Here is a 14,443-nt window from a genome sequence, read left to right as displayed (position 1 = left end):
CTGATGGCGTCGCTGGAACTCTGGGACCTCAGCTAAGTCTTGCGCCTCCCCCGGGTCATTGTCAGCTGTGGATTCAAAGTGGTATTGGTCATTATCTGTCTCTTTTGGTTCGGTTTGGTCAGTTATTCGTTTCCTTAACTGATCTATGTGGCGCCGCCACACTCGGTTGTCTGGTAGCTCTACCACGTACGATTTTGGCCCTGTTACTTTCGTTACTTGTCCGGCGACCCAACTCGGGCCGTCCCCATAGTTTCGGGCCCACACCCGGTCGCCTATGCTCATTTCTCTTGTTTTTTCTAGCTCCCCCTTGTAACCCTCGGGTGTGTAATGGGGGTTCAAACGGTCAAGTGGGCACCGGAGTTTCCGTCCCATTAGCAATTCGGCTGGGCTTTTTCCCGTGGCTGAGCTTGGGGTTCTGTGCTGGACGGCTAGGAAAAAGTCTATTTTCGTTTGCCAGTCACCTGGCTTGAGCCTGGACAATGCCTCCTTAGCGCTCCGGACGGAACGCTCTGCAAGGCCATTCGACGCAGGGTGGAAAGGTGCAGAGAGGGCATGTCGGATGCCTTCCTCTGCCAGGTACTCTTCAAACTGGGCTGCCGTGAATTGGGCTCATTGTCGGACACCAGAGTGTCCGCAACCCGTGAGTTGCGAATAGGTGGCGAGGGTTGCGATTGCTGCTTCGGCTGTGGTGGACTTCATAAGTATGATCTCTAACCATTTGGAAAATGCGTCCACCACCACTAGGAACGTTTGGCCGTGAAAGGGGCCAGCAAAGTCAATGTGGATTCTTGACCAAGGCCCTTGGGGCTTTTCCCATTCTCTGACTGGGGCCGTTGGGGGTAGCGGTCTGACTCTTGGCAAGCTTGGCATTTCCCTACCCTCTCAGCAATCTCTGCGTCCATGAGTGGCCACCATACATAGCTTCTAGCTAACCCTTCATCCTTACGATGCCTGGGTGACCTCGTGGAGGAGGTCCAATACCTTGCCCTTAACTTAACAGGAATTATTACACGATCACCCCATAACAGGCACCCCTTGAGCCGAGAGCTCATCACGCTTTCTTAACAAATTCTTTGAACCGTTCGCCGGCAGCGGCCACCCTCTCTGTACCCAACCGAGTACAGTCCTTAACACAATGTCCCGGTATGATGCCCGAGCCACTTCCTTTGATGTGACTGGGCCAGAGTCCAACGAGTCAATAAGGAGGATGGGTGTCCCGGAGTGGGGTCTTCGGTCGCCCCTGGCAGTGGGCATCGGCTCAATGCGCCTGCATGCCCCACTTCTTTCCCGGTCGATGCTGCAGCTTGTATGAGTAAGCGGCTAAAATATAGTCCATCGAGTCAAGCGTGGCGAAAGTGCCACAGGCGTTGGCCGGTCGCCAGCCAGTAATCCCAGTAACGGTCTGTGGTCAGTCACGATTTCAAAATTCCGCCCAAAGACATACTCATGGAATTTTTGACCCTGATACAATGGCTAATGCTTCTTTGTCTAATTGGCTGTAGTTCCTCTCTGGGGAGGACATCGTTCTAGAGTAGAACGCTATAGGGGCTTCTGTGCCGTTTGGAAGTCTATGGCTGAGTACAGCCCCACCCCATAAGGGACGATCGCAAACCAGCACTAGGGGTAGTGAGTCGTGATATTGGATGAGCAGGCTATCACTTGAGAGCAGGTTCTTTACTGCTTCAAAAGCCCTATTTTCTGACTTTCCCAAGACCAAACAGTATTTTTCCTAAGAGCCTATGCAGCGGTTCCGCAACGGTTGCTTTGTTCTTTAAATAGACCGCGTATAAATTAACCAATCCCAGGAATGCCTGCAGCTCTGCTTTGTTTTTGGGCGCTGGAGCCTTCCTAATTGCCTTAACTTTGCTCTCAGTAGGGTGAATTCCTTTCTTGTCTATCCGTAGCCCAAGAAATCGACCGATTCGACCCTATCTGACATTTATTTGTCTTGACTTTTAATCCGCTGTCCGGAAAATGCTCAAGACCTTTCTTAACCGCCTCCCCAATTCCTCCATGTTTTCCCCTGAAATTAGGACATCATCGAAGTAGGGAACTACCCCTGGGAGCCCTTGCAGTAGTCGTTCCATCAGGTTTTGGAACAGCCCTGGTGCCACACTAACCCCAAATTGCAATCGGGTGCACTTGAATGCCCCCTGTGCGTCACAATCGCTTGGGCTTCGCTGTGCGGGCGTCTACTGGCAGTTGTTGGTAGGCTTGGGCCAAGTCTAACTTTGCAAAGACTTGCCCTTGCCCCAAGGAGTGCAATAAATGTTGCACCACGGAACCGGGTGCGCTTTTCTGTAAGGCTTTGTTAAGCGTCGCCTTGTAGTCAGCGCAAATTCTAATTGACCCGTCCGATTTGATGGGGGTGACGATTGGCGTCTCCCACTTTGCGTGGTCGACTGGCACCAAAATCCCTGATTTATGAGCTTGTCCAGCTCCTTATCAATTTTGGTTTTAGGGCAAAGGACTCTCCTCGCCTTAAGCCTAATGGGGGCTACCTGGGGTCTAAGTTGAAGGAAATAGGGGTCCCTTGTACTTGCCCAGGCAGCCCTTGAGGACATCTTCGACCTGGTTAAAGAGAATGTCTTTCAAATTGCAGTCACTTCTGTAGATGCCAGTCACTCCCATGCCCAGGGCACGAAACCAGTCTAGTCCCAACAGACTGGGCAGAGTTCCTTCGACGATCGTGATGGGCAGGGTCTTTTGTGAGGGCCGTACTCGACTCGGACGGAGGTGGTCCTCGAACAGGGATGCGATTCCCTGGTAGTCGTGGCACTCGTAGCCGCTGTGCTTGCAGATGGCGCCGCGACGGACGGCAGCGACTTCGCCAAAGTGTCCCAGGACATGATGGTGATCGCTGATCCCGTGTCCACTTCAAGCCTGCACCGTACTCCCTCGATCTTGGGCTTTGTGAAAATCTTCTTTCCACTTTGGTTGAGGCGCGCCTATAATGACAGTCGTTTGGTTAGACTTGGCGCCTTTCTTGTTTGAACCAATCGCGGGCCGCCTTTCCGGTTCCGCTTTGATTGGCCGATTTGAATTTTCGGCGGGAAGGTTGGGCCGCTCTGCAAACCTGAGCTAAGTGTCCTTTTCTTCCCACACACCGGCATGTTGCGTCTTTAAACCTGCAGCGTTGGCGCTGATGCTGCCTCCACAGCTTCCGCATTCGTCACGGTCCTCCGTGTCGCATTTCTCGGTCCGGCAGACCCCTTCCTCATCCTCGCCCTCACCTTCGGATTCGGACTGAATCTCCTCCTGGTGTACTGGCGTTGGCCTTGCGATCGTCTTGGATTGAAGGGGCTTTTGCAGAGTCTCTGCTGCTTTAGTAGACATTTCGTGTGCTCTGGCCTCGTCCAGAGCGGTGGCTAGTGTCAGGTTGCTCTGGCTAGCAGTCATCGCCATAGGCGGATGTCCTTGACCCCTCGGATGAGTTGCTCAAGTAGCACTTCGTCTAAGTCTCGGTATCCGCAGTCCTTGGACGCTCTTCTTAAAGCGGCCATGTAGTCACCGATGGACTCGCCCTCCATCTGTCTACGTTCTCCCAATTCAAACCGCTGCACGTATTTGGACGGCGTCGGTGCGAAATGGTTCTTCAGCAAAGTCTGCAGAGTCGGCCACGATACCGATTGTATCGGCGTTGGCTCTGCCAGGGCTTCCGCAATCTCGATTACCTCCGGCCCGCAATGGCTTAGGAAGTAAGCCCTTGCGGTTATCAGGATCCTGTAGTTCGTTGGCTTCTAGAAAGCTTTCAAACGGGTCATATATGTTCCCATTTCTCCTTGCCCGGGTTGTACGGTGCGGGTGGCGTGTTTGCCATTTCCGCTTCTGCCCTGAGTTTGCTGGGTTCGAACTAGCGTGCTTCAGCTCGGTTCTGGTTCTCCTTTAGCCTCGAAATCCCACCTTCGTCGCCAATGTTAAGTTCGGGAAGTAACGAGGCTGGAGACCAGGGTAGTGACAACAGCTCTTTAATATAGGGTGAACCCAGCAACAGGCTGGGGGAAAAACCTCTCCTTTTATACAGTTCTGCTGGAGGCTTCGTCCAATCAGCAACGTGCTGATTTCCCGCTCAAATATTTAAAGGTACAACCATGAATACATAACAATAATTATTTTTGTTTAATTTCTGTATATATAGAAATACTGCTTTTCCTGGCACTTATAAACATGTTATCACCAAAATCAATAATTTGCAAACATCTTTAGAGAATTATTGATGCCCTGGGTACTAATAAGTGGACATGAATTTGCTTCTTAATTAGCAGAATCTATAACTCATAGCATCACTTTTCCTTCCTTTTCTTCTTTTATTTGAAACCTTGACAAGACAAATTTGCTTCAAACTAGAGAAATTATAGCAATGAGCAGATTTTTAATTAATCTATTCCCATTTCCATTTCAGAACCACTTCATCTTCCTTTTTTATCTCACGTAAATACTAGCTGATGTTTTTAAATATCACATTTAAAAGTATTTAACTTTAAAATTATTATGAAATCAGAGTCATGGGTTATGGATGTTTCTTTCCCAGATTGCTACATCATTGGAGTATTTATTTTATACTCAATTTTCATTCATGAGCCTAATATAGTGTTTTTTCCTCCTATAACAGCAAGTTCCCTGTCAGGTGGTTGGAGATGAGTTAAAGTGACTGGCCCAAAGACATCCAATGGCCTTCCAGGGCAAACAGCAAAGTAGTACTGCTTCTAATTCAATTTGCCTGGAGTGTCTTGTTTCATACATTTTTTGAAATTTACTCTGAGAAGAGTAATAGGGATAATCATCACTCTTCATTCAGTTAAGGATTCTATTGCTTCTTAACTGCCTTAGTTAATTTTGTGATTTTATGGGGGAGTATGTTTTTTAACATTTTGGGCATTTAAATTAGTTTTTTAAGGGATGTTTTTAATTATTGTGTGTATTTATATTTTATCTGCCTGTTCACCGCCCTGAGTCCTTCGGGAGAAGGGCGGTATACAAATTAAAATATTATTATTATTATTATTATTATTATTATTATTATTATTATTATTATTATTATTATTATTATTATTATTATTATTATTATTATTATTATTATTATTATTAGTTCAAAATAGAGAGTGATATTCTTGAATGTAGCCTGAATTTATCTAACATACAGGATAGGAAGGACAAATTTGAAATTACACCTAGGTTAAATGAAAGTGCATATAATAAAAAAATTCAGATTTGGATTTAGAAGCAAATTGTTCTGGAAAGGGTTGAGGTTCATAAAAGAGCACATGTGCTTTGATTTTCAGGTGTCTGTGGTCTTTCAGCTAGCAGTAATGAAGTAACTAATCAGTTTTGGTCTTACTTGTCTACCATAGTTACAAAATATTTGCTACAAAATATTACTCTATAGCTTCAGTTGTTCATGCAATATCTAGGCTATTAATCATGCAGTCCCCCTGTGCCTCATTTTTCCCCTCCATGGCCTCTACTGGCCATTTCTGGCCCATTTTTTGGCCCATTTTCGGCTGGCAGACTGCTGTAGGAGGCCGTGGAGGGTGAAAACAAGGCATGGGAGGGTGTGCACAGTCCGTTTTAGCCGCCAGAGGCACCACGAGCTGGTCCTTTGATATTTCCAGGCTGGCCCCTCAGGCCAGATTTAAGCACTCAGTGGGCCATATCAGGTCTTTGGGCCTTGAGTTTGACACTGATCTACATATTGACAACAGTTCACTGTAAATATTTCCATTATTTGATGGCTAGACTTTCATCTAGGTTTAAGACACTATTACTAGCTTTAGAATGGATTAGGGATATCCAAAGTGAATCAGAGTGGTAATACTATTTGATGTTTTGTTCTTAGGAAATACAGATATGGATGGTGAAGCTCAAATACCTTTGTTAGAATTGGTATAATGGATATTTAAAAATGATATAGTGAATGAAATTTAGATTCTGAACATAGAATTATGAAAACTGGGTTTTCAATGTACTTCTGTTAAATTCAAGACCATATGGGCATTTTGCATCATTGCTAATGTGAATATTCTTTTGCTTTTATCTCCTTTGCAGATCAAATTGAGGTTTAAATGGAAGATGAAAGCAGACATAATGGGAATTGGAATATTTTGGGAGGAGTATATGTTCTTTCTGCATTGATTTGTCTAATTTTCAGGTTTTGATAGTCAGAGAAAAATGAAACGGGTTATTCTTTTCTGAATTGTGCTAGGTCGTTTGTGCATTAAGAAGAAATATTCAGCTATTGTCTGTAATAGTTGTAGGATGGAAGTAGCACTTCATCATGTATTTTAGGACACGGTCATAGGATATTGATAAAGACCTGCTGTTGCAAGGACTCTCTGACTTTGTTGTTCAAATTCCTTCTTTAAGCATAACACATAATCACAGAGCAATTTGAAAGACTCCTTTAGATCTTTTAATATTTTTGAAGGACTGAATAATTTATTGCATAACTGAATTTACAAGTCCTTTCAGTAGGAAGTGATAACACAGCCTATATTGCCCTTGTTCCACCATTATCTCTAGGAGGAGAAAGAAGACTATGATATGGTTAACTTGTGTGCATAGCAGCCTAGTAAAACAAATCCATTCATCCAGAAAAACATCCCCAACTATCTACCAAGCAATCTCATAAAAGCTCAGCATATCAGCCTCACAACTAATCAAATCACTTGCAGAAGTACTTTCCTGTTCATCTGCTGTGGTTACCAGTTGTCTGTCCTGTTTCTAAATAATTCTGATTGAATTTAAGTGAAAACACAGTTCATAAAATAAACAATTAAACAAGCAAAGGCTTGAATATTAATTTTATCTGGTTTAATTTTGTTTTTAACTATTGTTAATGCTTTTATCTAGTTAATATTAATAAATTTAATATTGATTTATTAATATCAATAAATTTAATATTAATTTATCAATATATTAGCAATAACAATAATAATTTAATGAATATTATTTACTATAGATCATTAAGATACCTTTGTAATGATGACAGTTGTAGTTTTTATTAATAGTTTTTCCAACTTGACACCAAGCTGGGAGAAATTGCTAACACTATGAAAGATAGAGTCAAGATTCAGAAGGATTTTGACAGACTTGATCATTGGGCCGAACCAGAAGATATAGTTCATTGGTGAAAAAAGTAAGGTCCTGAACATAAACAGTAAAAATTAGATTTTTTAGGGGCCGGGATAGCTCAGGCAGTAGAGAAACCTGTTATTAGAACACAGAGCCTGCAATTACTGCAGGTTCAAGCCCGGCCCAAGGTTGACTCAGCCTTCCACCCTTTATAAGGTAGGTAAAATGAGGACCCAGATTGTTGGGGGGGCAATAAGTTGACTTTGTAAAAAAATATACAAATAGAATGAGACTATTGCCTTATACACTGTAAGCCGCCCTGAGTCTTCGGAGAAGGGCGGGGTATAAATGTAAAAAACAACAAACAAAACAGATATGTAGCTATAGAATAAGCAGTACCTGGATCAACAATAATACATGTGACAGGGATCTATTTATCCTAGTGAACAATCTCTTAAGCATTAGCCACCTGCCTGACATTAGCCAGAAAGGGGTCTAGAAGCTAGATCAGGGGTGAAATGCTCCCAGTTCGGACCTGTTCAGCCGAACCAGTGGTGATGGCGGCCAGTGGTTAGAAGAACCAATAGTAATGGCCACCCATCTGGTCGTCATTACTTCCTGGTTTTAACCAGGAAGTAACCTGTTTTTTACCCTCTGTGCATACACAGAAGTGTTTGTGCATGCACAGCGGATCTACGTGTGCACGTGACGCATGCGTGCACTTCCAAACCATTTGGGAAGGTAAGTAGATTTCACCCCTGAGCTAGATCATATGGTGAATGGTTAAGAGAGTTATGTATACCTTAATAAAAATAAGGTTTAGTGGTGATATGATAGCTCTCTTCTGGTACTTGATCGCTGTCACAGAGAAGAGATTGATTTATTTTCCAAAGCACTTGAGGGTAGGGCAAGAAGCAATGGGTGGAAGCTCCTTAAAGAGCTCTAACATGGAATTAAGGAGAAATTTCCTGACAGTGAGAACAATTAATCAATGGAACAGCTTGCCTACCAGAGTTGTGGGTGTTCCATTGCTCGAGGTTTTCAAGAAAAGTTTGGACAATCATTTGTATGGGATGGTATAAGGGAAGATTGGAATAGATGGCCTCCAATATCCTTTCCAGTCCTATGATTCTATGGTTCTATGAAATTCTTCTATTACTCACCCATTAATTTCAATAGCAAAGGCAAAAATTTTGCAAAGCTCATATTTTAATTCAGCTCCTTTTTCGGTAAATAAAATATGAATACATCACATTGTCCACTCCAAAGGGAAATGCTGTATTGGGCTTAAATGAACAAAAATAATAGATTACATTCAAATGTATACATGTGCATATTACATTTTATTTATTTAACAATTTACAGTCTTATTGAATAGTCAGAAGAAGGTCCAATCAAATTATTAATATGGAAAGCTAGGCAGTAAAGAAAAGTTATAAACTGCTTACAAATGGAATTCAGAACGGCAACATGCTGGAACTGGTAGCCAGCTCAGAGACTAGAATTAACAGTAAACTATCACACAAGCTGAAAGAATTATACTACTGTTTATCAAAGCAAGATAGCTGTGCTGAATCCAACTGAGAAAAGCTTACTGAGCCAGAAAAGAAATCTGTCAAAAGTTCCTGATAGCTGTCTTTTATGCTGATAAATTCTTTTCTTCTATCTTTAGCAACTGATGTAGATGTATTATAGAAGTGAGATGCTGGTACTATTAAACCTGGTGTGAGTGTAAGATTTGGTTCAGGCACTAAAAAATAATTTTAAAGAATTAGTTTTATCTGGCTTACACAGTCTGAACAACTTTTCTTGCATTTGTTCTGATTTAATTCAAGTGATTTATTGATAGGTTTATGGGTACTCAAAAACACATATACATTTTTATTTTTTTTTAAAAGGTCAGGGTTTTAAAATGCCTCCAAAATAAGATTTATATTTTGATGTTTTTGGATTCTTAGATTACATTTTTACTAAATAAATGGCCAGATTAGGCCATCACTTATAGAAATCTCTGGCTGTTAAACTAGTTTAATAGTTAGATTTGCTTATCATTACATTATTATCAAGACTAGAATTCTTTCATCAATTGAAACTTATTTATATTATTGTGTCACTGCAGAATTTAAATGAGGTGATTTACAAAGTATACATTATATAAATACTAATAAGGATATCTATCTAGTTGAATCTAAATTATTTATTTATTTATTTATGTTGTCATAACAGTATATATAAGCATTAACATGAAATAACTTATATATATATAAGCATATATATGAGCATAAGTTTGTAATAACTATATTAATTGAATATAATGAAGAGGAACAATAGGACAGTGAACGGTAGGCACATTTGTGCTCTTATGCACGCCCCTTAATTAATTATTAATTTATAATTTATAATTTATAAATTAATACTTTTTATTATCATTTGCAATATAGTTTGCAGACTATGCTTCGAGAAGTGGAAACTACAGCTGTCTTTTGTTAGTGACACAAAGGTCTGTCAGCTATTATTATGCGATGTTTGAATTTGCAGTGGTTTCATGCAATCATTTTATCAGTTATTGCTTGCTTCTGAAGTAATCTTTCTTCCTCCTGCCCTCTGTACTTCATTATTTTCACTGGAGTTTTATTTTATTACTTTTAAGATGATGTTAAAATGTTGGAACATCCTAAAATGATGTAATGTCAGCAATACTGCAAAACATATTTTAGCTACAAATAGGTTTGAGAGCGAACAGAACCTTCCTCGCTTTTAATCTAATGGGAGCTACCTGGGGGTCTAAATTGAATGAAATGGGGGTCCCCACGTACTTGCCCAGGCTGTCTTGAAAAATGTCCTCGAACTCCCGCAACAATTCGTCCTTCAGGTTGTCGCCAATGCTGTGAACCCCGGTGATGCCCATTTCCAAGGCTCGGAACCAGTCCAGACCCAGCAAGCTGGGCAGGTTTCCATCGACGATGGTGATTGGCAGGGTTTTCTTGAATTGTCCATATCTCACTCTGACCGTTGTGGCTCCTCTAACAGGGATTCAGTTTCCCTGGTAGTCTTGTACTCTCAGCTTTTGCGGTTGCAGCTGGCGTTTCATGACTTCTGGCAGGTCCCGTGCGATTTTGTCCCAGGACATAATCGTGATTGATGAGCCGGTGTCCACCTCCATCTTACACTGCACTCCTTCGATGTATGCCTTGGTGAATATTTTCTTTTCTAGTCGTGTCGATGCGTGGCCCATTTGCACAGTGGTGTGGTTTGACTTCACGCCTTTTTTGAATTGGCCAACCCCTGGACATCTTGCGGCGCTGGAGCCTTGTTGATTGGCCAGTTTGAATTTTTGGCGGCAAGGTTGGGAGGCTCGGCAAGCCTGAGCTATGTGTCCTTTCTTTTCACACCTCTGACAAATGGCATCTTTGAACCGGCAATTTTGTTGTTGGTGTTGACCTCCGCAACTCACACACTCATCGCGATCGCTTCTTTCCGACCTCCCGGTGTGGAAAACCTCATCCTCTTCTTCGTCCATCCCCTCTGCCAGGATTTCCTTGCTGTGAATCGGTGTCACTTTCGCTGAGGAATTTGGTGTGTTCGGCTTCTGTAAGGTTTCCGCCACTTTGGTGGACATTTCGTGCGCCCTGGCCTCATCTAGGGCTATCGATAGGGTTAGGTTGCTTTTTGAAAGCAGCCGCCTCTGTAGTCGGATATCCCTAACCCCGCAAATGAGTTGTTCTAATAGAGTGTCCTCCAAATCCCTTTACTCACAGTGAGTTGCGGCTTTCCTTAATGCGGCCATGTACACGCTAATCGATTCGTTCTCTCGCTGAACTCTTTGCCTTAGTTCAAAACATTGCACGAACTTCGACGGCACCGGCGCGTAGTGTGCTCGTAGCGTTGTCTGTAGCACTGGCCACGGTACCAACTGAACCAGCGTTGGTTCCGACAGCGATTCGGCGGTATCGAAGACTTCTGGTCCGCAGTGGCTCAGGAAGTAAGCGTGCTTCCGATTATCCGATACTCCTTGCAGTTTGTTGGCTTCGAGGAAACACTCGAAACAAGCCATGTATGACCCTCATTTTTCCTTGGCTGGGTCAAATGGTGCTAACGGCGTATAGCTAGACATCTCTATGTATCCATTCTTGATACTTGGCTGGGTTTGAAACTAAGTTGCTCCTTCAGCTCTTTTCCTAGTCTCCCTGCCTTCAAAATCCCACCTTCGTCGCCAATGTTAAGTTTGGGCAATGAAGAGGCAGGAGACGATGCTAGTGACAACAGCTCTTTAGTTTATTGTGAATCCCAGCAAAAGACAATAGGCAAACACCTCTCTTTATATAGTATTTTGGCTGAGGCATCAGCCAATCAGCAACGTGTATTTTCCCGCCCAAATTTCCCTCCAAAATTTCAAATACATTACACAAACTTATGTAGCTGTCCATTGTTACAAATATTTTCTTTGTCTTGCTAATAGACATGCACACTTCATTCTGAAAGGATATGAGTGACAAATAGTCTGTGTTGTATTTCCTATTCTAAAGGTCATAGCTTTTCTTTAGACAAAGAGCAGAAGGTCACTAAAAGAGTTTCTTTATTAATCAGGACAAATGTATGCCCCTTAAACACATATCAAACTTATGCGACACTCCCTATAATTATCATTGTCTACAATGAACCTAGGAAGTTGAAAGAAGTCATATCTGAATCTTGAAGCTTCTCAGTTCTTTCCTAGTCCTGTCTTTTTTTATAAGCAACCCTGCAGCCATGCCCTGGAATTGAAGGCCATTTATTTTTATGGATGTATTTTGCACTTTGTTGGACTCATGTTCTTTAACCCATATGTGTACAACTCATCAGTGGCTTTTCATTCCATCATCTTTATATTTTTCTATTTTTTTTTATTTTATTCCAGAGGTATCTTCTTCTATAGGATTAGTTCAGACAATATCCAGCGTTGTTGTCACTATCATATAAGAGCTAGAATGTTATCTCTAACAATTCACATAAAACAGTTCCACCAAAGAGTTTATACATGAATAGATACCAGGAGTATGAACATTCTCTAGGTTGGTTGGTTGTATTTTTTTAAAATGTGTTTATTGGTATCTTTAAAATGGTCTTTCCTCATGAGATAACTGAAGAGAGTATGTGTTGGAATACACAGTTGTACAATACAATTCTATGTCTGAAGATAATTGATTCTAAAAGAATTGAAAGTGGACTCATTTCCAGTGTTGTACTTTTATGTCAGTAATGTCTGAAGATAGCAGATACTGAACACTTTAGAAACGTTTTAAAAGCCAATGAAAGAAGGTAATACTGAGTTTAACAGAGCACAACAACTTTGATACTAAGATAGGCTATTTTGAAAGAGTTTTTGAAAGGATATATTACTGTTCTCTTCTCTCTATTGCAACCATCCACCCAGGTGTCTACCTGGAGAACATGAAAGGCCTTTCTAAACAAATTGGGATGTTGAGAAGGTTGCTTGGAACAGAAGGGCCTGGGATGCTACATTTTACACAATGCATCTTGCTACCTTAATAGTGAAAAATAGAGGAACATGTCCAAAATACAGTTAGGAGAATAATAAAGCTATTTGGCAACTTAATGTTATTTTAGCATTTCTATAGCTAGAGTATGTATGAGATGTATAAAAAATAGAACAGCTAGGATAAAATAACAAATAGAAGAACTTGAATTTGTTTATATTATTATTGTTGTTGTTATCTCATAAACTTGAAGCTCAGTCAACTGAACATTTAAAAATGTATCACAAATACCATTGACTGACGCTAATGGTTGATATGGGTTGTGCCAAGTAGCACAGTTTTTTTCAGTTCTCTGGTGCAGGAAGCTGCAATTTGTTGATATATCTTAAAAAATTCTTCGACATGGTAGCAAGTGCCCCAAAGACAATGGGTGTCACTGTTATATGTTTCATCCATAATCACATAGTTTTGATGGCCAGGTTGTGATATTTCATGATTTTTTCCAGTTCTTTTTCTTTTCTCTGGCATCTCCTGGTACTGCAATGTCAATAGATTGTATGTTTCGGTTTTCAACAACTGTGATATGTGGCATGTTGTGTTCCTAATGACGATCCATCTGTATTCGAAAGTCCCACAAGATTTTCACCTTCTCATTTTCTGTAACTTTTTCCACTTTATGTTCCCATGACTTTTTGGTTACAGGTAAGTCGAATTTTTTACATAATGACCAGTGGACTAATTTAGCAATTCAGTTATGCCAGTTTTGTAATCAAATTATTATTATTATTATTATTATTATTATTATTATTGTTGTTGTTGTTGTTGTTGTTGTTGTTGTTGTTGTTAGTAGTAGTAGTAGTAGTAGTAGTAGTAGTAGTAATAGTAGTAGTTTTTCTGTAGATATATTACCAACTGGTTCATGTTAGAGATGGCCTCCCTTTACAACTGTTGGCAAGCTATAAATAATATGAATGAGTAAGCAAAGTTGAAACATGCACAGAAATACAACATATAAATATACACACAGACATAATGCAGAGTGAAATAGTTGATTTCTTGTTTTTGTACAGCAAAAATGCTGCACTCTTTTGCAGTAAAAAAACAAGACATTTGCCACTGCACTTTAATAAATACAAAAGCCAAGAATTTGAAGTTCCCTGTTTAAAAGTGAATATATGACTCAGTGGATGGCAGCAGAAAACAAAGATATTGCTCACAAATTTTTAAGATAAGATGCTATAATTTTTTTTGGTCAAATATATTTTATTTTTTATAAAAACATTGAAATTTAAAAATACAAAGATTAAAAATATTATAGAAATTAATAAAAATATATAAAAAAGAATAAGAATAAGACGTTCATAAGAAAAGAGTGGGAAAGGAAAAATACAAAGAAGATATATAAAGAAAGGACTTTTCTATTCAAGACAAGTATAAATAATTTCAGGAACCTTCTTAAACATTTCAACCCAAAATCTATTTAATCTATATCTTATCTTTTATTTATTAGCAAATAATAAAGCTGTATGTTAATTCAATATTAATGAGGAAATCTATGAAGAGTTACCAGAAATACACACACACACTTTTTAGCTTTATGATTTTATATGTGTGTGTGTACACACACACACACACACACACACACACACACTAAAGCTATAAATGTGTATATAACATAGCATATCAAATCAATATACAATAACTTATCATTTTCTCTTAAAATGCAAACAAAAATATCTCTTCTTCCCTTGTTTTATCTCATATTTATAAACAACTCTGAAAGCCTCATCATTCATATTTACAAAGGTTGACATATTTCTCAAAGATATTTTAAATGGAAATTTATTTATTTATTTAGCATTAGGCACCTCCCAACTCCAATCAATGCTGGGCAC

Source organism: Ahaetulla prasina, chromosome 5, assembly GCF_028640845.1.
Source record: "Ahaetulla prasina isolate Xishuangbanna chromosome 5, ASM2864084v1, whole genome shotgun sequence".
NCBI lineage: Eukaryota > Metazoa > Chordata > Lepidosauria > Squamata > Colubridae > Ahaetulla > Ahaetulla prasina.
Note: the sequence above shows the minus strand (reverse complement) of the source record.